Source organism: Heptranchias perlo, chromosome 25 (assembly GCF_035084215.1).
Source record: "Heptranchias perlo isolate sHepPer1 chromosome 25, sHepPer1.hap1, whole genome shotgun sequence".
Taxonomy (NCBI): Eukaryota; Metazoa; Chordata; class Chondrichthyes; order Hexanchiformes; family Hexanchidae; genus Heptranchias; species Heptranchias perlo.
Window position 1 is genome coordinate 24,272,469 of NC_090349.1, and position 23,988 is coordinate 24,296,456.

The 23,988-nt window shown below is 45.9% G+C and overlaps 1 long non-coding RNA gene across 1 annotated transcript; it reads right to left on the reverse strand.

The window, feature by feature from the left end:
• Positions 1-2,811: 2,811 nt before the first annotated feature.
• On the reverse strand, positions 2,812-23,909 carry LOC137342377 (uncharacterized). Its single transcript, XR_010967245.1, has 4 exons — positions 23,483-23,909; positions 8,701-8,802; positions 5,502-5,614; positions 2,812-4,625 (listed from the first exon to the last, which is right to left on the reverse strand). It is a non-coding gene; the product is annotated as an uncharacterized lncRNA (long non-coding RNA).
• Positions 23,910-23,988: the final 79 nt, after the last annotated feature.

Sequence of the window (23,988 nt, forward strand, 5' to 3'; positions counted from 1 at the left end):
ACCTCATTACCGTGCTTGTGTTTCAGTCTGATCATAGCCGCTTGTCCCACCCTCGGAGGGATCCCCAGAAATCCCAGGACAACATAAAGGGGGCAGAGCCCTGGCATCACGGTTCTCTGCTCCTTTTCTTTTCCTGTGCACCTGAGAACTGAGGTGTGTACAAAACAACCAGAGCAAATCTTCCCCCATATTGTTTTTCAAAAATGTAGCCTTATCTATTTAAATCTTACAGTTCCACTACAGAAATCAAGGGCTCGATTTTAGGGTCGGGTTTCCTGCGGGTTTCCAGCGGGGGGGGCCCCGAAAATCCCGATATGAGGTCACGTGACCGGATCGCGCCGCGATCCCGACCACTTCCGGGTTCCCCGATGACGTGCGGGGCTGCGTGCGTGGCCCCCGCTGGTGGGAATCCCGCAGGCAATTAAAGCCAGCGGGGTTCCACTTGAGAGTACTTACCTTGCTTGTTGAGGTCAGTTAATGAGCTGAATCAGCTGTCAAAAGAGGAAGTGTGGGATTTTACCTGCATCACAGACTGTTTCACACACTGGGGGAAACAGTCTCTCTCCAACCAGGCGTGTTGCAGCCAGCAGCCTGTGGCAGGTGCCAAGGTGCACCCCACGGGGGAGAGCCCTCACCCACGCAGGAGGCCACCACGTCACATAGGGCAACCCCTGCCCCCCACCACCCCCCGCCAAGCCAGAGGACAGACCGACACGAAACTGCAGCCCCAGTCCGAGGAACCACCCACCTACCCTGCACAACCCTCAGACCAACAACGGCCAGATGGGTGGTGCGTGGACACCCTCGGAGGACGAACAGCATGACCAGCACCAGCAGCCTCGCAGTCCACGCCGTCCGCCGCAGAGATGTGGAGCCCCCCAACACGGGGTTGTTGCACGCCCACCTGCACAGCAGGAGGGAGGGCTACCGCAGAGAGAGACACATCGCAGAGGGCACTACCCTCGCCACATGGTCCACAGACCGAGGCGAAGCTCCCCGGACCTCTCCGAGCAGCAGTGCACACGGAGGCGCAGATTCGCTCGACATGTAGTCGTGGAGATCTGTAGGCTCTTTCATGCTGAGCTGCTCCTGCCTGGCCCCAGCAACAAGTGCTTACCTGTCGCTGCCAAAGTCACCACTGCCCTCCACAACTTCTCCTCCGCATCCTTCCAGGGTGCAGCCGGCTACACCGCCGATGTCTCTCAGTGGTCTGCGCGGAAGAGCCCTGCAAATACACCTGCACCTACTCTGCAGTAACACGATGGGTGGCATCAGTGGTGGGTCCTCATAATGATACCCAGGAGCGGGCATTATTGGACACAACAGACAGTATTCGCGGAGACATGGCAGTGGTGGTGCCAATATAATGTGTGCTGTTTGTTGCTCTGAAATTCAATATAAGTACCACCCATGGCAAACCCTCCGACACCCTTGTGCACCCCCTTCATGCTCACGAAACATTTGCCTTACGCTGCCTACTGCACATATGTGATGCATGCCCTGTGGCTGCAGCACAGGTGGTGGCAGGTTGAGTGAGGCTGGCCGTGAGGGAGATGCACGAGAGGGTGAGTATGGGATAGAGCCATGAGATTGTATGAGGATTGGGTTGCGTGTTAGTGGCAGGATGAGTACTGGCGAGGTGAGTAGGTGGAGGTAAGATGAGGATGGGGTTTGAGTGGGTATGAGGGGTGATGTGACAGAGTAGTGTTGGCGGTGCCGAAGGAGATGTGGAGTTGAGGCAGTGTTGTGGCAGATGGAGTGTAGGGGAAAGACTTCGTGTTCTCACTGTGGCTGACCTACTGAGGTCATTGCAGCGCCTCCTGCACTGTATGCAGGTGGGCGATATGTTGGTTACGCAGGTGACCCCCTCTGCCACCTCGAGCCAGGCCTTCTTGGTGGCAGAGGCTGGCCGCTTCCTCCCGCCCGCCGGGTGGAAGATCTCTGTCTTCGCCCTCCTCCTCACCCCATCTGATGATACCTGGGGTGAGGCATCATTAAACTGGGAGCAGCCTTCCCCCTGGGCTGCTCCATGCTGCAATTTGTCCCATTGGTTGCAGCATCTGTCAGTGGAGGACTGCCCCTTTAACTAGAGAGCCTCCAGCTGACAGATCGTACTGCGCATGTGCAGCCCGCCCGACGCGCAGACCAGCAGCGTGGACCCCGGAGGAGCAGGTAATTGATTCCTATTAGTGTGTTGCCTGCTATGATCGCGCGGGCAACCCACTAATTTCACCGAGCGTGTTGACCACGCTCCCGAAACCCAACCTGCCGGAAACCCGCAGGCCTGGTAACATCGAGCCCCAATTTTTAGTTTAATTAGCCAGTTCTATAAGTGCAAAGACTTCCACAATCTTTAACAATAGAGCAGCTCTGTGATTACTCAGTGGTGAAGGCACTGCTATAGTACTTAGCCTGGAAGGTCCCTGGCTCAATCCCTGATCTATACTGAGCTGGCTGACCTCACCTGCAGTAGTAGTGGGGATATTACAATTGGCCTCAGTGTCCCCAGGATAGCGACAAGAAAATCAGCCTGAGTTCCCACAATTGATTGCTACTTATTAGCCCCTGCTGGAAAAGTCATATGAGTGGGCATCGGGTGAGGACAGGACAGGACTGGACTTAGCTTTGATGCGCCCCACTGTCGAAACTTACTGTCACTACTGACATAAAACTGGCCCTTTGGGTGAGGTACCAAAGGGCTGCCAGCATCCATGGAATCGTAGGCTAGCAAAAGCCAGTGTCCTCAGGAGAGGAGGAGGAAATTTGGAGGTGGGGGAGGATAATAATAGAACAAGACTAGCAGATGCAGGTCTGAGTTTATTTCAAACACTTACTCTAAGATCCGAGATGCATTTACAATTAATTCGAAATGAGTAAGACACTCCAGTGTAGTTCATGATTCCATATCTTGTAATAACCCTTACAGTAAAAACACAATAGTCTACAAATTACTATTAAGATACAATCCCCACCGTTTATAACGGTTGGGTTTGCGTTAACGTGATTTGCCCATTATAGGCGGTGGACAGTAAAACAAGTAGCAGGAAGGCTGGAGGCAGGCGTGCGACTTCGCGGGACTGTGGCACTGATCTTTTGTTCAACCGAGTGGAAGAGTAACGAAGTGAGGCAGCAAGAAAGGAAAGCAAGAGAAGACCAGGAATGGATAAGGGACGAAAACCCGCAGCGACTGAAGCAGGAAAATGTCTTAAAAGGAGGATTCCATGACAAAGTCTGCCTGAAAAAGCCGGTATGCTTAAAATGGTGCCTTTATAATTGATTTCAATGGTACTGGCAAATGGTTAGTGCCATTGGCCCAGTTTTGTGGGGTGGGGACTGTATTAGCGATAATGCACTCAACACATTTGAATGATATTCCTTCATCCACTATTTCAATGCAAGCTTTAACCAGTTTATTTTAAATGGCTTAATGCCTCCACTAAAATAGCACGTAGAGGAATGCCATACTAGCACGTTAAGCATTCATCTGCTAATATTGGCAACGGTGATTTCCTGGTTTATGAGTTATATTAGTGTTTAAGTTATTGTCCTGTATTTAGAGACTGCAAAACATGTACGAAGGTGTGAGTTGTTTAATGTTCAGGATCTGAATATTAAATTCCTCACTGTTTTGACCTTGAACCCAATATTTTCTGAAAAAACCAAAGGTGCAAAGTCAGATTAGCACCGTGCAGTTCAATACTAGGTCAAAGCAAATGGCTGCAGGTATTTTTGCTGAGGTCTGGAAATAGCACAGTTAAAATTACAACCAGGTAAAAACTTCAAAATACAGGTTTAGGAGTACTTGAATCATCGACAATTGGAATCAAACCAAAACGAAAGCTGCCAGATTTGGATGGGCTTAGTGTTCTGTTTGGAGGGGTTTGCAGTGGATATTGATGATGTGCTGATGGCTGAAGAACAGAGAATTCGAGAATTCTGACAAAGGGTCCAGACACAAATCATTAAGCTGCCTTTTTCTCTATGTAGATGCTGATGGACCTGCCGTGTATTTCGAACATTTGTTTGAAATCAAGGAGTTTGGTCCATTTAACGTCTATATGTGTTCTTTCAGGAGAATGTAGAACCGCCATTAACAGAAGGAATCTTGGCCCTGAAATTCCTTATGGGTTCTGCCAGTCTCCCATTGTAACTTTGGAGGGAGATCACTCGCTCCAGGATGCTCTGTATTGTAGAGAAGCTGTCTCTGATAGTGCCACAAAGGATGGCATTGGACTCTTCATCCATTTAGATGCCCCACATTTTTGGAGAGTCTTTGCAGGACTTTCACATGGTTCTGATGCACTGTGATCATTTGTCTTTTCATGGCAGAACCCCTGAGCTTACCGTCCAAAGGCGGAACAGTCAGGGTGTGCTAAATCCTAAGCCTCCACTCAGGTACATCATGCTCTACCTCCAATACTTCATCCTCTGGCTTCCTTATGAGTTGCGAATCACCTTATGTCAATTTCTCATCCAGACAATCTGTTTCACCCCAAGTTAACCTATCTGGGCTGGCGATGGTAAATGGCAGGGTTCGTGATGAAGTGGACCAATTTCAACTGGTAGTGGGAGATGTTGATGGTCCCTTCTCTCTGTTTCTACAACATTTTTCTTGTTTTCAGCTTCTATGGAGATAAGAAGAATGAGAAACATGAGTTTTTTTTCTGTCCACTTTTTCTTTCTTGTTGGGCTCATGTAAAGGTCTCAGAATATGAGCCTCAAAAAAATAAGAAACCAGAGTAGAAATTTGTTGGCGCTCGGTTTCGGGCGTGAAGTGGGTGATGCTGCTGCCATGTGCGCCCAAACCAGAAGGCCTGCGGCTGACCCGAAATTGGGCCTTGGGTTTCGTCTAAATAAGCTGGGTGTGCTGCGGGTGCCTGGTGTGTCTCCGCAAGCAGTTCGCCCTTCTGCATTCCTGAATTTTGGGCCACCTGCCTTACCAGCAACTGTCTCAGATGTGTGCCATGCCATGCCAGGCCAGGCCGGGTTTGGGGGGGGGTGCCGAGGAGGACAGCAGAAGGGGATCGATCGCGGTTGGCAGCAGCCAATAGGTGTGCTATGGAGCTGGGAGAAGCATTCCTGCTTTGGAAAAACGGCGTTAGAAAATTAAAGCTAAAAGAAACTGGAATAAAGGAAGGAAAAAGGGAAGGAATAACTATTGAATAATATTTTACCCAAAGCGAGCAGCTTCCCCATGGCCATTAAGCTTATTAAGTTTCATTTCATAAATGAGTTGATTTTCTGTGTAACTTTTCCTAAAATCCTATAATTTTCACATTATGTTATAAAAGTAGTCAGAATCTTATGCCACATTTAATTACATTGCAAAAGTGGTTTAGGAAGCCTGCCAAATGATGAGTGGCCCGAAGAAAAATATTGCAGAGTGTTTGGTAATACACAAAGCAAATTATTTCATTAAAATAGTGATATGAAACTTATCTTGAAGTGACAGGCTAGATAAGTTCTACATTGCTGTTTGATTCATGATGTTACATACTTACGGAGGAAGTAAAGTCACGTCTGTGGCATGTTGCAGCCATCTGGTTTCAGCTCAGAGTTAAACCTTTCCAAGAATCAGCAAGCCACCAAGAATAGAGTAATTTGGAAGGTCTTCCTAGTAAAAAATATTTCAGATGATTTGCCCAATAAAAATATTTTAAGTAGCAAATGTACCGCATTATAGAAGAAACCCAACAGGGCTTTACTGAAACATAAACCACGAGTCAGTAGGCCTGCATAACTCACTCACCCTTCGGTCCACCTGACCACCATTCAGTAAATAACTTTGATAGAGTTCTGTACCAGTGTTATACCACAGGTATTCGACAATGTTTTTCTAACAAAAAAAGCCTGGTCACAATACGAGTATCACAGAGGGAATTGTTGTTACAGAGGCAGATAAAGTGCTATTTGTTGAGGTCCAGTGATCGAGATTCCAGTGGTAAAGAAAGAACATGGAGTCAATTTTCACTGCCTTTGCCTGGCATTAACGGGACGGTATTGGCCTCAAAACAGGGTTGGAAACCTTACCGTCCCGTTAACACCAACGATGCAGACAGCTCTATTTTGAAAGGGGCCTGCTGCCGGGTGTCCGAAGCGTCCGCCTGTTTCAGGCAATAGGCCCCTTTTAATATGGAAATTGGGGTCCTATGACATAAATAGAACCCTGATTGCCATTTTTGGTCAGAAAACTGGTTGCCTTTTGCAGGCTTCACTCAGTCCCACGGGCGATGGAACTGAAGAGACCCACCAAAGGTGTCAAATTATTTTTGTGGGAGGAGTGCTCCCTCGGGCCCACAAATATAACCTGGGCCGCTGCCACCCTCGGCGATCGTACCCCCCCCCCCCATTTATCTCACAGGCAGCCACCCTGGCTCGATCTAGAGGCTTCAATCGGGCAAGTTGCATCAGGACTCCTGTTTGGCGCCCCGCAGCTTGCCTGCCAAATTTAAATGAGGCCAGGGTCTCAAAATCGCGGGGAGCCTCTTCGCAGCTGGAGCGGGCGGCCGACCAGCGCTCTCCACCGATCAGTCGGCCAAAATTCAAAATCGGTCCCGACAAAGACTGGTGGGTGGGTGGCAGAATCATTCAGAAAGCTCTGGCATGATGGGAGTAGGAGAAATCAAGATTAAAAAGGAGGAGAAAGAGGAGAAAAATACATAACACCAGAGGGTAAATTTTGCAAGGCTCCAGTTGGGAACTCGGGTCATAGAACCAGGTACGGAGGTCAACATTAGACAATTCGAAGCATGCTGCATTGCGCAAAGAAAACATTTTCATGTTTTTGAAGACCAGCACAACCCACATTTAACCTTTGACTCGGCCACAAATTGATCCCATGCCAGATTTCATGTGTTTTGCACTGCCTCCTCCTCCCCCACACAGCACAGCTTTACCATATAAAACAAGCAAATGACTTTGTCTGGCCTAGGCTTTAGGAGTTGGCTTCTTAAAGATGTGTTGGAATTTTCATTACTGGTTGGAAATTTTTTTCCCAGCTGCTAACTAGTTTAATCTGCATTTTTGTTGGTACATTATCTCCTGTTGCTGTACACACTTGATTTTTTGCATTGCAAGACTTTAATTTATAATTCACTTTTCTACAGTTATCTTGCTCGCAGCTGCAGTTTCACTTATAGCAAGCTCGGGATGGGAATTCTTATGGGGTTCCAATGGGCTTCCAAGGATTTGGAGCAGGATAGTGAATTTATGAAGGGACAAGAAAGGCATGTGTGAGTGCAGCTCAGATCTTATGTATGCTTACCTCAGGCCCCCCATTTACAAAACTCAGACAGTTCAACCTGAGTACGCTGGAAGAGACCTGTTTTTGCTGGCTCTGCATCACAAAGGAAGCTGTCACTGAGCAGAGGGAGGCTCCCTCATTGAGTCCAACCCACGGACAACTTCAACATAGATGGCTCTGCTGATGGCTATGAAGGTCTTCATCTCAGTAATGCAACCAAATCCTTCCAGGACACCACAGGAGACATATGCAAGTCAGGCAGTCAGCCATCCATAGCTGCATTAAGCAAGTGACTAAGGCCGCATTTGCAAGGGGTACCATGTTCATGTGGAAAGAAAGCATCTGTTAGATAGGGCACTTTCACTGGATGTCAGGGTTCCCAAGAGTGCAGACTTCATATATGGCATCCATGCGGCTGTCAGTGTCCCCGACATCATCCCTATGGTCTACGTGAACAGAAAGGATCTGCATTCTGTTAATATTCACGTGGTGTTGGACAACTGAAACATCACCATGCAAGTCAATGCCCAATATCAAATCCCTAATTAGGCCCCTGTAACTGGTCCTGTCCAATTTATCAACATACAGTGGTACAACGAACACCATGCCATCCATTCTCAGGTAAGAGCACTCCTGTTCCTCCTAGACCCACAAGGAAAGTTAAAAACATTTTTATAAACTTACCTTTTTGGGCCACTTCTGGCCCCGATCCACTTCCTTGTTAGGTTGGCCTGGCGGGAAACTCATTGGCACTTCACGCTCAGGCCGCCTAGTTAAAAATTGCAGTTGGGTCCCGACCTGTCACGCACATGTTAAAAAGAACCCTGCCAGCCTTGGGTGGGCATCTTTGCCGAGTTAAGCAGGTGAAAATCGCGGAAGGTCAGCTCCTGGCGGCTCCAGAGCAGGTAAGTCAGCCAGGTAGGGTTAAATTCGCCCCCGTTCTAATGAACTCTGTTCTAGGACATTGCTTTTGATGTACTGAGGAGTTGCCCACAACTGTTCTAATAAAAAGTTTTTCTTCTTTCCTGACTCCTGATAACCCATGTAAGCAATCAAAAATGTAGTTGTTTGTAACCGAAGGTGATAAAATAAGAATTTCCTGCACCTAGTCGTGTGATGTTTATTTGTTTACATGCATATAAATACTGGGAGGCACCCAAATTAAATAAAGCAAAGCATACAGACCAGACTCGTGTATGTGCAGACTAGCAGGGCAATTGTCTGAATGTCTTGAAGCTGAAATTTTGATGGATTTGAATTGGCAGTTATACAATAATATCACTGTTTTGTTTAGTTCTGCAGTGCTAACCTGATTTATGTGGCATATATATTGCAATAGGACCTTTGTACTAAAGATAGAACAATTGGATAAAATGCATAAAACACATGTGCCACATATATTTTATATATATATATTTTATAATTCTGCATGTAAAGTACATTTTCTATCCACAAACCTTACTTCCTGTTGTCATCAGAGGGAGTTATAACTCTCCCCATGTGGGAACAGAGCGGGCGAGCAGTTAAAATGGAGCGGCTCCAATAAATCTAAGTTGTTCCTATAATTGATAAAATAATCAAATTTAGTGTTCAAAAGTGAACTCTTACTGTCTTTAAAAAAAACTATTTCCTCTTCAGTTTTTCCTTGCCAATCCCCTCCACCAGTTTTTCTCCCTCCCCCTCTTCTGAAGGCGTTCAGATCCATGGTCACCAGGCTCCCTCTAGTACCTTGTCAAGTGACAATTATTCATGCATAAGCCCTGACACCGATTCGCTGGCAGGCTATTCAGGCACAAAGTAGATGAAGCAAACAATTGAAAGCTTTACTTCATGATTCTGTGCTGACCTCCACTGGTAACACGTGAGCTAAATTAACAACCATTGTCACTGGAAAAGAACAATTTGGAGATCTTTGAACGGATTGATATTCAATGTATAAAATGTATTTTGGACCCCTGAGCATAGGAATGTGCAAAGAATAATGATCAAAATGTGCCAAGGCAATATAACATTCACAACATAGAATTTTTAATGGGGTGCTGCCAAATTCAAATATGTGACTATGAGCGAAATGCAATATAATCATTTATCAGAATTTATTTTTAAAATTTTATTGAGAACTTTTTTACCCATGAGATATTGCAAAGAATATACAAAGGATGGTCAAACAGAAGTTTCAATGGCTCACCATATAGTTACACAAGAAATATAAATATAAAGATGTCCTCCCGTGCCCCATTTTATCCGAGTTTTCCTTTCATTTATTCGGATCCTGCACACTTTCTTCTTGCTACTTTTGCTTCAGTGGCAGATTCATCCAGACTTGCACAATAATTTAACCTGCATTCCATTCCTGATCAATGAAATTTAAGGGTCGATTTTAACCCACACCGTCCCTGCCTGGCGGGAATAGTGCAGGGATGGAGTGATTGGGGGGGTAAAGATGGCTCGGAGATTTTGCCACATTCCCGCCTCTCCCCTCGCAACCATTTTAATTTGCCTGAATTCAGGCACGGGAAGGCCATTGGCCCCAGAGGAGCGGGGGCCTAATTTCAATGTCAATGTCACATCTCGCAGACACCAGGCGGGCACGTCCTTTTAACTGCAGGCCCGACGAAGGCCCATATAGTCTCCAACTCGCCAGCAAAAGCTGAGGTAGCAACGATCCTGGACACAAGGGGCTCAGGTAAGTGATTTAAATTTTTTTTTAAATGGTTCCTTGTGGGCCTGGAGGAGCAAGAGTGCTCCTTCCAGCTCCCCAAGGATACCTTTGGGCCTTCCTGCTCTGAGCTCAACCACCGCCACCCCTGCCCCCCACCAGTTGTGACCAACCCCCCCAAATCCTCACATTGCTGTAGGCCAATTCCGTGGCTCTCCCAGTGGTGGCCTGACCCTCCAAGAATTGTGACTCCTGCCCACTAACGGTGAGATCATTCCCGCTGGCTTTGGGCAAAAGTGAGTGTCGGGGCATGTAGATGGGGCCCGGGAGTTAACAACTCCTGGTCCTCACGCTCCGAGCAGTTCGCCAACCGCTACGGCCCCCACATCCCCTCATTTCTGCCCTGAGTTAAAATCGTGGCTTTAGTCTCTGGATCCAGGCTCCCATTGAAGAGAAAAGGTAACTTTAACAGTAAGATTTTTTGTAAGAAAAAGGTCTGCTTTTGTTTACTCATTGGATGCTTTTTTAAAAAAAATGCTGAAATTTACATTGTCATTTCTATTTTTGGGTTTTGTCATTTGAATTGATGTGGAGTAAAATACATAGAGTTACACTGGGTTATATCCTTGAATTTACTTTATTTAAAGTACTCAGCGTGCTATATTTCCTGTGTGTTTGAAGTGCAACGAAACCATAAATCTCTTCTTAATAAATGGTTTTATAATTTTGTTACACATTACAAAAAGAGGAAATCTTCCCTCAGTGTGACTCCAGAACTTCTCACTGACTGAAAATCCCAAAGGGAATCTCACCATGCGGTGTCTTTTTATTTGTGATCTGAAGCTGGCTTTTCTATTTCTTCACTGTCTCCCATTTGTTTTTACAGTAAAACCAAAAGATTCTTTTACAATGAAGTGACTTTTACATTATAATTCCTGCTATTGTGTTGATTTCATCGAGTTGAAGGCTCAGTATTGGGGAATGTTACACTTACCTATTTAGTGTAGATGTGGAGATGCCGGTGATGGACTGGGGTTGACAATTGTAAACAATTTTACAACACCAAGTTATAGTCCAACAATTTTATTTGAAATTCACAAGCTTTCGGAGGCTTCCACAACATTCACCTGAGGAAGGAGGAAGCCTCCGAAAGCTTGTGAATTTCAAATAAAATTGTTGGACTATAACTTGGTGTTGTAAAATTGTTTACTATTTAGTGTAATCAGCATTAACATCAATTTCTAGGTCATAAAAAGCACACTCAGGTGCAGAATAATCTGCCTTGTACAAAGCCTCAACGGTGTATACTTAAGCTTAGCTGTGCACCAGTGTAAATTTCCCATTTTCCAGATCAGCCATCTTCATGGCCTTCCTGATTGCCAGTTCCTTGCTAACTTTGTGCTGACTTGTGCACAGTTTTGTGCTGTGGGCCTATGCCTGGATTAAGTTTTGCGAGCTTATGTCATGTTCGAGCCTCATGAGCAGAGAGAAGAGACCTTGAGCTGGATTTAAACTCAGCTGTCAGAGTGAAAGAGTAGGGTACTAACTCGTTCAGTGGGATGTTTTCTGCTTTTAAAAAAGATGGAGTTTTACACTCGGCATTTTGTGTTTATTTTAACAGCAACAAATAAAAATGCAAATCACTTCAGTTTCCTGCTTGTGAGTTGGTTCTATAAGATTTTGTTAGTCTTGCAGTAATGATCATTTTGTGCCTCTCAAGTGGTTTAACAGCCAAGCCATTAATCCAGCTGGAGAGTGGGTAACAACAACTTGCATTTATATAGCGCCTTTAATGGAGTAAAACATCCCAAGGCGCTTCACAGGAGCATTTTCAAACATAATTTGATACTGAGCCATATGATGAGGTATTAGGACAGGCTTGGTCAAAGAGGTAGGTTTTAAGGAGCATCTTAAAGGAGGAGAGAGAGGCGGAGAGGTTTAGGGAGGAAATTCCACAGCTTAGGGCCTCGGCAGCTGAAGGCACGGCCGCTAATGGTGGAGCAATTAAGATCGGGGATGCACAAGAGGCAAGAATTGGAGGAAAGCAGAAGGTTGTAGGGCTGGAGGAGGTTACAGAGATAGGGAGGAGCGAGGCCATAGAGGGATTTGAAAACAAGGATGAGAATTTTAAAATCGATACACTACCTGACCAGGAGCAAATGTAGGCAGCGAGCACAGGGGTGATGGGTGAACAGGACTTGGTGCGAGTTAGAATACAGGCAGCAGAGTTTTGGATGAGCTCAAGTTTATGGAGGGTAGAAGATGGGAGGCCAGTCAGGAGAGCATTGGAATAGTCAAGTCGAGAGGCAACAAAGGCATGGATGAGGGTTTCAACAGCTGATGAGCTGAGGCAGGGGCAGAGACGGGCGATGAAATTAAACAAATTTGTGCACCCTGATTCACTGACACAGCCATTTCCAGGTTTATATTTAGAGATCTAGAGACATTTGAACCTTCTATGTGCAATCAAGCACTGGGTTTGAATACGGGAGCAAAAAGTTAATTATAATTCAAAAGTTGTGTACATTGTCTTCTAGTTATGGTTTATTTCTTCTCTTCTTTGTACTCATTGGGTCTGAAACTCCTGGGGCAGGAGGTCCCATTTCTGACTGGGGGGGGACCAGAATATGGGCAGAACCTGGTTTTGTCAGGGATTCCATCTTATTTAGACCAGACCTTTAAATTCCGGTGGGTGGGAGGTGGGGGGAGCCGTGAGATAATCTACCATCTGCCTCCTACTTCAAAGGGGGAGTGTGCGAAGAGTTCCTTGGATTCCCTGGGAAATTCCTGCCTTTATACCCTCGAAGGGCCTCGGCAGAACTCACGCCAGTTGAGACCTGGCTTGGGTCTTATTGAGGCCTTCAGACGGCCTCAGACCTTACTTAGAGTAAGGTCATCGATCCCAGAGGGGATCAAATCTAGTCAGAGTGGTTCCAGTGAGAGCCAAAGAAGTTTAAAGAAATGTTTTTCTTTGGCCCATTTCTGCCTCGGGAGTACTCTGCTCCGCTTCAGAAGGATGGATCGGCTTGGGCTGGGGCAGCTGCTACTGATGCACCCTTGCAGGTGCCAGGAGTCTGCCCCCAGCTGTGAAAATGACCCTGTTCCTGGGATTCGTGACAAGGTCTCCAGCCTTGGGCGAGGGTGGGTGGTGGTTCCAAGCCACCACACTCACGCTGGTGGAATGGAGCCCCCGAATTTCCAGGCCGTAATGATTCATTTAACCATCCAGACCAGAAGAGTTTCAACTTCCTGTGAGAGAGAATGAAATATATTACTGACCAGTGCATCTGGGCTCTACTTTTTATTTTAAATGTTCTTCTCAAAAATAGGAGCATGCACATGTTTTGTGAAGTCCTGTACAGTTTTGTCACATGCTACATAGAGGAGGAAACATTGGCACAGGGTGGTTGTGCACACGTTGGGATCAATGCCTTGTTTTGGAATCCGATAATTTAATGCAGTCTCTGTGCATTAGGCGGGGACAGGAGGATATCAAGACTCCTTCCTACCTGCAGGGTGGGACCGCTGCTCTTTATGGAGGGTTGTTAGTTTGCGATCCCATTCCGACCTTGGGAGACAGTCCGGATGTGTATGGGAGGTGCCTGTATCATGTGGGCTGCCAGAAAATGGCTCCACGCTGCTTGTTACCCTTTAAATTCCAGTCAGGTAGAGTCGATACATTACCCACTCTTGCATATGCCCCACTGATATTGCATCTACATGTTGCTTTGCAATGTTTTGCTACATTAAAGGTGCTATAGAAATGCAAATGGTTGTTGTTGCAGTGGTAAGGAATGAGCTTTTTCACAGTAAGGGAGTGCATCTTCCTGTATTTCTGGAGATCTCTGAAGGGCAGGCATGGAGGTGAAATTGGTCTACTCCAGTAGTGTGAAACGGACCCATAGCGAATCGACAGCCAGTTTCACACAACACTTGATTTTCTTTTCTATTTCAATGGAAAAGAGAATCAGGCACAGTTTAAAGTGGGTTGGTGATTCGCTATGAGTCCGTTTTGCACTCCTAACGTAGATCAGTTTCACCCCCCTGGCCAACGTCACCAGTCTTGGGGTGTGAGGGCAGGCCAGTCTGCAAACCATGATTTCCCATTGAGAGGCCCACCAGTAGTGTCATTGACTGGGGAGACCAAATCGTCCTTCATGTTGGCATCCAGGCTTTTCAACAGCCTAGTGCTCATTTGTTTGAAGTACTCCTGAGCTGAGTGCTTCTCAGTGGATTAAAGTGCCAGCACAGTGAACTGTTTAAAAGCCCAACATCAGTTATGTTTTACTGATCTGAAGTAAATTCCCCAATTCTTTTTATAGCTCCTGTCACCAGTCAATATTTCAGTTGAAGCCAAAATTGTCTCCATGGCACCAGTTCATTCATCCCAGCAGACTGTGTAGAAACAATAACGTTTTACTTCCTCACTTCACTTGCTATTTCCCACCTACCTAATCTATGGAAGGCAACAATCTCTCTGTTGTTAAATGATATTTTCTCTTTTGGATAACTAGCTCTTAACTGAGAGAGTGCTTTGTACTGAAGATAGGGAGTAACTAATTTAACGAACACTACTCCTCTCTTCTCCGCGACGAGGACGTCTCGACCTAATCAGACTGTCCAGAAAGAATAGAAATTTCCCTCCTCCCTCTGGCAAGAATATCTAATATATTACTCCAGAATCTGTGTGCTTTACAAAGAAGTTAGCCCCGAGGAAATGAAGAGCTTACCTAACCAACTAAATAAATGATTAATTATTCATCCTTAGCTTATAATTAATTTAAGATGTAGAATAGCTGAATATAACAAGAAGGAGAGACTAAGAAATGTTTTCTTGGGGAAAATGAAAGCCAAACAAAGGATTAATGAGGCCCCCAGGAGTGAGACACCGTAAGAGGTGGGCAAGAAATAAAAATGGCTACAAGGATAAAGAAAGATCAGGAGAGAGTTTAGGTAGTAAATGTGAGCACAGGTGGGAAGGATAATTAGCATGAGAGGGAGGAACAGTTAGTTCAGGGCCGCTTAAATTCCAATTAAAATTAATTGGTCAATTTAAAATAGATTTTAAAACATATATTTATTCTACTTGCATTTCAATTTCTTGTTCTCTAATGCTGCATAAACAAAACATCACATCTGAAGTCGGTACAGGCACAATAGGCCAAATTGCCTCCTTCTGTGCTATATCATTCTATGATTCTATGAATGTTAGAATTAATAAAACATAGGCTAAGACAATAGCTGCAGCTTATTTAATGCATTTGGGCAACAATTTTAAGTTTGAAGTCAGGGCAACTAGGTCATTTGGAAAGTTTAGTTTTGTGAGAGGATAAAATTAAAAGTGGAAAACACTTAACGATGCATTCACACAATAGTTTCACGTCACTGCCACATTAAAGATGATGTGGAGATGCCGGTGATGGACTGGGGTGGACAAATGTAAGGAATCTTACAACACCAGGTTATAGTCCAACAATTTTATTTTAAAATCACAAGCTTTCGGAGATTATCTCCTTCGTCAGGTGAGTAGTGTATTCACTACTCACCTGACGAAGGAGATAATCTCCGAAAGCTTGTGATTTTAAAATAAAATTGTTGGACTATAACCTGGTGTTGTAAGATTCCTTACATTAAAGATGGTGCGGGTGGATTTCCCCTGGGGTTCTCCCTCTCGCCAGCAGTAACTTTGCAGGAAGAATCGCAGAAGCCCCAGAACAAAGGCAGAACTGGCATTTATGCAGTTTTTCCCGGGGTTTCCGCACCTCTTCCGCTGAAGTTACGACGGACGTGCGACAGAAAGCCCAGTGCGCAAACAGTAGTGATGTCAGATTGCGTCAGGCTCCAGACCCGGAGGTGAAGTGCCCAACATTTTAATGGTTTAATACCCGAACTGCAAATGGTGGCCCGCGGTGTTAACATGATGGGCTCAAAATTCCTGGGTTGAGAGAGGGTGAAAATTGAGCATTTTGCCTGCATTGGATGGAATTTGGGGCGGATCCAGATCTGCACCATTTGCCCTTCATCAGAAATCCCAATCCAGGTGGTGGGGGGAAGACACATTCTCTGCCCGCACTCCCCCATCCTGGCAGCAGTTTTGGGCATCAGCCAATTAAAGGTGACATTATTAAAGATTGATCTGATTGCATCAGGAAAGTGACAGTTCAAATTTTGGATGTTGGGCTGACCAGACACAGCCAGAAGACGACTGCAAGAATGATCTCAGTATGGTTGATGCTCTCAAATGAACTAACCTAACTCAGCAAAGCGTAACTGTTGAGCATCAATTACACCTTTACTCTTACAGTCTATCTGGGTCTGTGGTAACACTCTTGCCTCTAGTTCAGCATCGTTGGTTCACACCCTACTCTAGGATTCAACACGTAATCTAGGTTGACATTCCAACGTTGGACTGAGGGAATGCGGCACTATTGGAGATGCAACCTTTTGGATCAAACATTAAGCTGAGGCCTCATCTCCCTGTTTAGATGGATGCAAAAGATCGCATGGCATTTTTTCAAAGAAGAGTAGGGAATTCTCCATAAGCAACATTCATCCCTCAACCAACACCACTTAAACAGATTTTCTGGTCATTTATCTCATTTTGATGTTTGTGGGATCTTGCTGTAGACAAATTGGCTGCCATGTTTGTCTGCATAACAATAGTGATTACACTTCAAAAAGTAATTAATTGGCTGCAAAGCACGTTAGGATTCCTCAAGTGCAACATAAATTCAAGTTCTTTTTTTACTGCTCTTGAATTAAAGATCTTGATAAAATCAGGTGATATTAGTTTCCTGGAAATACATTTAATATTAATTTACTGGATACTCCAACCTGGATGTCAATTTTGTCCATTTCCTTACCTCCTGGAAAGATCTAGATCCTTATTTATATTTTATGCAATCAAACTTGTCCATTATTTGGCAATTCTTGGATCTTTTGCTTCCTGTTGCTTGCATTTCAAAATTACCAGATGGACCAAATTCCTACTTCAGAACTTCAGAGATGTAATAATTGCTGTGAACATACATATTTCACTGAACTCTCTGAGAACTAACAAAGTTGAGACCATCGCTAAGGCAGGAGACTACTTAAACCTGAAAGAATACTCGGAGATTCATATAAAGATTGAACACTGTTGAACTTTTGTCATTTCACCCTTTGCTGGTATTTGATCAGTGCATCCAGATTGGATCTACACTCAATCAAAGATACTTCAGTCATTAAAACAGCTAAACTGGTTAAGATCTAACTCTCATTCTGCCAGCTAGCGAATAGTCTGGCATTCACATCTTCGACATATTCTAAAATTGTCCATGGGACCTTGCAGAAGTGAGTCAATTTTATATCAGTGTATGAAATCCAGTTTTGTAAATATCCCAATATTGATAGTCACCATTGTATTGTAAGGGATATTGAATTGAATATTCAGTTTCACCTTAAATTTAATTACCATTTTTATTCTAATTTCTATTCCTACCCACTTCCCAAGGACTGTTGACCGAGTTCTCTAATTCCTTTCCACTTTTAGTTTGCAATTTCTGCCTTTGATCTCGCCTATATCCATTTTCTTCAATCTCTGTCAAGTTAAGATGTGATGTCACCTTTTGTACCACATAACTGAAGTAATACTGCTCAGTAAATTTTTCTTACGTAACCCAGACATAAGTACGATGTGCACAGGTAAGACCCTGTTTTAATTTATTTTCACTTTGATGGTAATTCTCTTGCACTAAATAAAAAAACTAATTACTTCATGGTAAATGCAGTTTATTGTAAAATTATTAGATTGTGCCCTACAAATAGTTCATCTATATGCATGTAAACAATTTCTGACAGCACAGAGGTTTGAATAAGTTTAACTGTATTCTATAAACTAATTTGGGTCTGTAGACTTTCCAGCCCAAATTTGTGTCTTGAGTGCTGAATGTTCCTGGCAGCTTTTAAAATATGTACATGTTTCACATCATGTAACATCTGCTGAAATTATGTGGTGTAAATTTTTAATGTTGAATATTATAATGTAGAATTTGAGAAATGTGCGGAGCCAGACAGCATTTCTTTGACAATATGATTTGCATAACGGTTGTTTTGATTATTACAACAATCCCCAGTGTCAAAATGAGACAAATAAATACATTAGACTAATCGGGAAATTTTTCAATGAGAATGGGATTAAATCTTGATTTTGTGGGAAGAAACTTGTGTTAAGGTTTAAGGTATGCTAGCTCCTGATTGTGGTAAATTTCTGCTCAATGCTAAGTTATGCTAGAGCTTGTACTTTCTGCAATTTTCCATTAGTGGGTATGGTAGCCGAGTGGTTATGGTCATTGGAGTAGCAACCCAGATGTTGTGGGGTCAATTTTAATGTGGAAATTAGGTGGGGGGAGATAAAATGGAAGGGAGGATTTATCCACTCCTTTCCCACCCAGATCTGGCCGACTGCAATTTTAAATACCAGTGACAAAGGGTCGTCTTTAAAAAATGCAGATCAGGCTCCGGTGACATCGTCGGGTTCTGATCTGCCGTTATAACGTGAGGCCTGAGCAGGGGGAGTAGTGATGGCTTCCCCGCCAGGAAAAACCTGCTGGGAACAGCGGGCAGGGCCAGAAGAGACCCCAGCAAGTTTTCTAAAAATGTTTCAGTTTCCTTGTGGGCCAGGAGGAGCTGGAGTGCCCTGGTCTTGCACCCCATTCTCCCGGCCAAGATTCTCCCCAGGGAGCATTTACCTTATGCCAGGGACCGTACTTCTGGGTCTCCAACGGCGACTACTGTGCCACCCGATTTTAACTGTCAGGCAGCTGCTTCCCGCCAACTTCTCGGCCATTTTGGTCAGGAAGTCAGCAAGCGGCATATTAATGAGCTACAGCCGTTAAAATCGGCCAAACCTCCCTGCGACCACTCCCAGACGGGTACGCGGCTCGTTTTACTGCGTTCCCACCTGGGAGTTAAAATTGAGCCCTATGAGTTTATATCAGACTACAGCAAGTTGTGAAATTGAATGGAAGAAACCTGGTCATTTGTGGCCTTACGCCAGAAAATGGCAATGAAAGCTGCTGTTTTGTCATAAAAACCCAACTGATTCACTAATGTTCTTCAACGAGGGGAAACTGCCATCCCTACTTGGTCTGGCCTACATGTGACTCCATTCCCACACTATATGGTTGACTTGATGCTCTCTAAAGTGGTCTAGAATGCCACTCAGTTGTAACGCAATTGCTTTAAAAAAGAAGCCCCATCATTACCTTTTCAGAGTTGGGCAACAAATGTAGCTCTTCTACTGTTGCCTGAAGCTAACCTACGAATGACTTTTCCCTCCATAATTTTGCAACTCTGATATCAGGGGCTCGATTTTAGGAGCGTGTTTCTGGCGGGTTACCAGCGGGGTGGCCCCGAAAATCCCGATCTCCGGTCAGGTGACCGGATCGCGACGAAATCCCGGCCACTTCCGGGTACCGCGCTGATGTGCGGGGCTGCGCGCGCAAGCCCCACTGGTGGGAATCCCGCAGGCAATTAAAGCCAGCGGGGTTCCACTTGAGAGTACTTACCTTGCTCGTTGTGGTCAGTTAATGAGCTGAAGCAGCTGTCAAAAGAGGAAGTGTGGGATTTTAGGTTCAAGGCAGTGAGTTTCCCACACTGGGGGAAACAGTCTCCCTCCAACCAGGCGTGTTGCAGCCAGCAGCCTGTGGCAGGTGCCAAGGTGCGCTCCACGGGGGAGAGCCCTCACCCACGCAGGAGGCCACCGCGTCACATAGGGCAACCCCTGCCCTCCACCACCCCCCGCCAAGCCAGAGGACAGACCGACACGAAACCGCAGCCCCAGTCCGAGGAACCACACACCTACCCTGCACAACCCCTCAGACCAACACCTGCCAGATGGGTGGTGTGTGGAGACCCTCGGAGGACGAAGAGCATGACCAGCACCAGCAGCCTCGCAGTCCACGCCGTCCGCCGCAGGGACGTGGATCCCCCCAACACGGTGTTGTTGCACGCCCACCTGCACAGCAGGAGGGAGGGCTACCGCAGAGAGAGACGCGTCGCAGAGGGCACGACCCTCGCCACAGGGTCCACAGACCGAGGCGCAGCTCCCCGGACCTCTCCGAGCAGCAGTGCACACGGAGGCGCAGATTCGCTCGACATGTAGTCGTGGAGATCTGCAGCCTCTTTCATGCCGAGCTGCTCCTGGCTGGCCCCAGCACCAACTGCTTACCTGTCGCTGGCAAAGTCACCACTGCCCTCCGCACCTTCTCCTCCGCATCCTTCCAGGGTGCAGCCGGCTACACCGCCGATGTCTCTCAGTCGTCTGCGCGGACGAGCCCTGCAAATACACCTGCACCTACTCTGCAGTAACACGATGGGTGGCATCAGTGGTGGGTCCTCATAGTGATACCCAGGAGCGGGCATTATTGGACACAACGGACAGGATTCGCGGAGACATGGCAGTGGTGGTGTCAATATAATGTGTGCTGTTTGTTGCTCTGAAATTCAATATGGGTAACACCCATGACAAACCCTCAGACACCCTTGTGCACCCCCTTCATGCTGACGAGACGTTTGCCTTACGCTGCCTACTGCACATATGTGATGCATGCCCTGTGGCTGCAGCACAGGTGGTGGCAGGTTGAGTGAGGCTGGCCGTGAGGGAGATGCACGAGAGGGTGAGTATGGGATGGAGCCATGAGATTGTATGAGGATTGGGTTGCGTGTTATTGGCAGGATGAGTACTGGCGAGGTGAGTAGGTGGAGGTAAGATGAGGATGGGGTGTGAGTGGGTATGAAGGGTGATGTGACAGAATAGTGTTGGCGGTGCCGAAGGAGATTTGGGGTGGGGGCAGTGTTGTGGCAGACGGAGTGTAGGGGAAAGACTTCGTGTTCTCACTGCGGTTGACCTACTGCGGTCATTGCAGCGCCTCCTGCACTGTATGCAGGTGGGCCATATGTTGGTGGCGCAGGTGACCCCCTCTGCCACCTCGAGCCAGGCCTTCTTGGTGGCAGAGGCAGGCCGCTTCCTCCCGCCCGCCGGGGGGAAGATCTGTGTCCTCCCCCTCCTCCTCACCCCATCTGATGATACCTGGGGTGAGGCATCATTAAACTGGGAGCAGCCTTCCCCCTGGGCTGCTCCATGCTGCAATTTGTTCCATTGGTTGCAGCATCTGTCAGTGGAGGACTGCCCCTTTAACTAGAGAGCCTCCAGCTGACAGATCGTACTGCGCATGCGCAGCCCGACCGACGCGCAGGCCAGCGCCGTGGACCCCGGAGGAGCAGGTAATTGATTCCTATTAGTGGGTTGCCTGCTACGATCGCGTGGGCAACCCACTAATTTCGCCGTCCGCGTTTTCGACGCTCCCGGAGGACCACCCGCTGGGAACCCGCAGGCCTGCTAAATTCGAGCCCCAGGTGTCATTGTGCTTTCACCGGACTACCATCTCACGCCAACTATTGATTACAAATGACCTCCTTGGTTGGATAGTGAATTTACAATAACATGACACCAGCCATAGTCACAAAGATCAGACAGGCTAGGTAGGCAGGAATGAAGTAGAGATCTGTATAATGTCTCTCACTGGGTCTGGAATGGTACGTGCATTCATAACTAATATAACCTCTATGCATGTTGGCCTAAGATCAACTCAGGACTGCATGCACATCTGCAATTCACCTATGGCCATGTGTTGTTCTGTATAAAACTTTTTATTAACCATTACCCACTCCAACTCACTCATTCACTTTGAAATTAGAATCTATAAACTGAGTAATAAAACTGTATGTTGTACCAAAGCTGACTAATGAAAACAGCTGTGTTTAAACCAACGCACTTGAAGTAACTTTGTATTTCCAATTTCCCTTAAAATATACTATATATATATATATTTATGAAGAACAGATCTCTTAACATTAACAAACTGAAAGCATAGTCTTGAAATTACACTATGGGGTTTTAAACAGATTAACACTTCTGCTAAAATAGCAGAATTTCAGCAAACATGTCACATGTTCAAAGCTGTTATCCCACGTTGCAATTTCATGGCCATAGAAACAAATTTTATAAACTCGCTTTACGAAAATATATTCTAGAATAGGTCAAAATGAAAAAAACAGGGAAAATATTCCAGAATTCTTAAAACTGTGATAGAAACACAGCATGAGCATAGAGAAAAATTCTAGAGCTTTACATATTGTCTTACCTCACACGCCTTTAGGGTACAACCAAGATGAAGCAGGTTTAGGAGTCAGACCAAACTATAGGGGGAGACTTTCAACTGCCTGCCGCCCATTTCTCACCTAAAAGAAAGGGCAGCCAGCATTTGAAAGTTTGGTGGGGACCTTGTGCTCCTATTTGCCCTCCTGAATCAATTTTCAGGCAGGCTTTTAAATGGGAGCCCAGCACTCCCGCCCAAAACAAGCGAGAGGCTGTTTAAGTATACAAATTGGGGTTCTACACCTCTTTTAGGACTCTGATTGAACTTTCACAGAGAAATGGGAGAACACCCACAGCACAGAGGCTGGGTATTCTGCGGCGAGTGACTCACCTCCTGACTCCCCAAAGCCTTTCCACCATCTACAAGGCACAAGTCAGGAGTGTGATGGAATACTCTCCACTTGCCTGGATGAGTGCAGCTCCAACAACACTCAAGAAGCTCGACACCATCCAAGATAAAGCAGCCCGCTTGATTGGCACCCCATCCACCACCCTAAACATTCACTCCCTTCACCTAGAAGGACAAGGGCAGCAGGCGCATGGGAACAACACCACCTGCACGTTCCCCTCCAAGTCACACACCATCCCGACTTGGAAATATATCGCCGTTCCTTCATTGTCGCTGGGTCAAAATCCTGGAACTCCCTTCCTAACAGCACTGTGGGAGAACCTTCACCACACGGACTGCAGCGGTTCAAGAAGGCAGCTCACCACCACCTTCTCGAGGGCAATTAGGGATGGGCAATAAATGCCGGCCTTGCCAGCGACGCCCACATCCCGTGAACGAATAAAAAAAAAATTTAAAAAACATGCTCGTCCGACTTTCACTAGGCATTGACAGGCCTAATTGGTAATCCTTAAAGGGACCAAAATGTACGTTTTTTTTGTTTTCTTTTAAGATTTTTGTGGGCCTAGGAGGAGCAGGAGCCTTGCGGCCCACTGCTGGCCCGTTCCCATCCCTCACCCCCCCAGTACCTGCCCCCGTCAACCCCGACATCTGCCCCATCCCTCCTCCCGGCATCTGCCCCCCCACCACAGGCCTAACCTGTTGCCCACCTGCATGGAGTAGCTGGCTGACTTTCCAGTGCAGGAAACCAACGTGCTGCTGTAAGATGCCCGTTTGGCGCCCACAGCTCGCTGACAAAGTGAGTCCCGAAGCTGAATGTGGTTCAGGCCTCTTGACAGCCGTGTTGGTCAGACGCCGTGGGCACATCACTGATGTTACGCCCATTCCACCCCAACCCAAAAGTCTCCCCCATGATGTATATGTGACAATATTGGATTCGATCAATACTCCATAATAAGCTATAATAGGCTACAGTTGAGTAATCTTCATAAAAACATATCATCGTATTATTTCACTAAAAGCCATTTTACTCACCTTCCATTTGCAGCTGCTACTTTAATGCTGTTTCCTGAACTGGCAGTGATGAGATTGAAGTTTCAGTGCCTAGCATAATTTTCTCAGTCCACCTGTTGGTCAGTATTTTCAATTAAGTGTTTCTCACCTACTGATCAACTCAGGCACTGTCAGCTTTCTAAAGATAATTTATGTACTGTATTTAAAAAGATGTATTTTTTGTGGAAACACCCAAAATGGAGATTGTCTCTATCACTACTTCTGCTTAAAAAAAAGTTTTTCCATGTATCAAAAATTATTGTAGTGTAGTGAGACATATTGAATCCAGCTGGATGCAGCTGATTAGTGTCTTGTGGTAGAGACTATTTAAAACTACCATATATAGAATGTAAAGCTGAATGTGCATCCATTTTCTGCTGCATTTCAGTGGGATGGGGAACACACCAACGCCCCCTGGTGACCTAAAGAGTATTGTGCAGTCAGGGGCTCATTAACACTCAGGTCTGTGGGCCTCATTGAAATTTGCT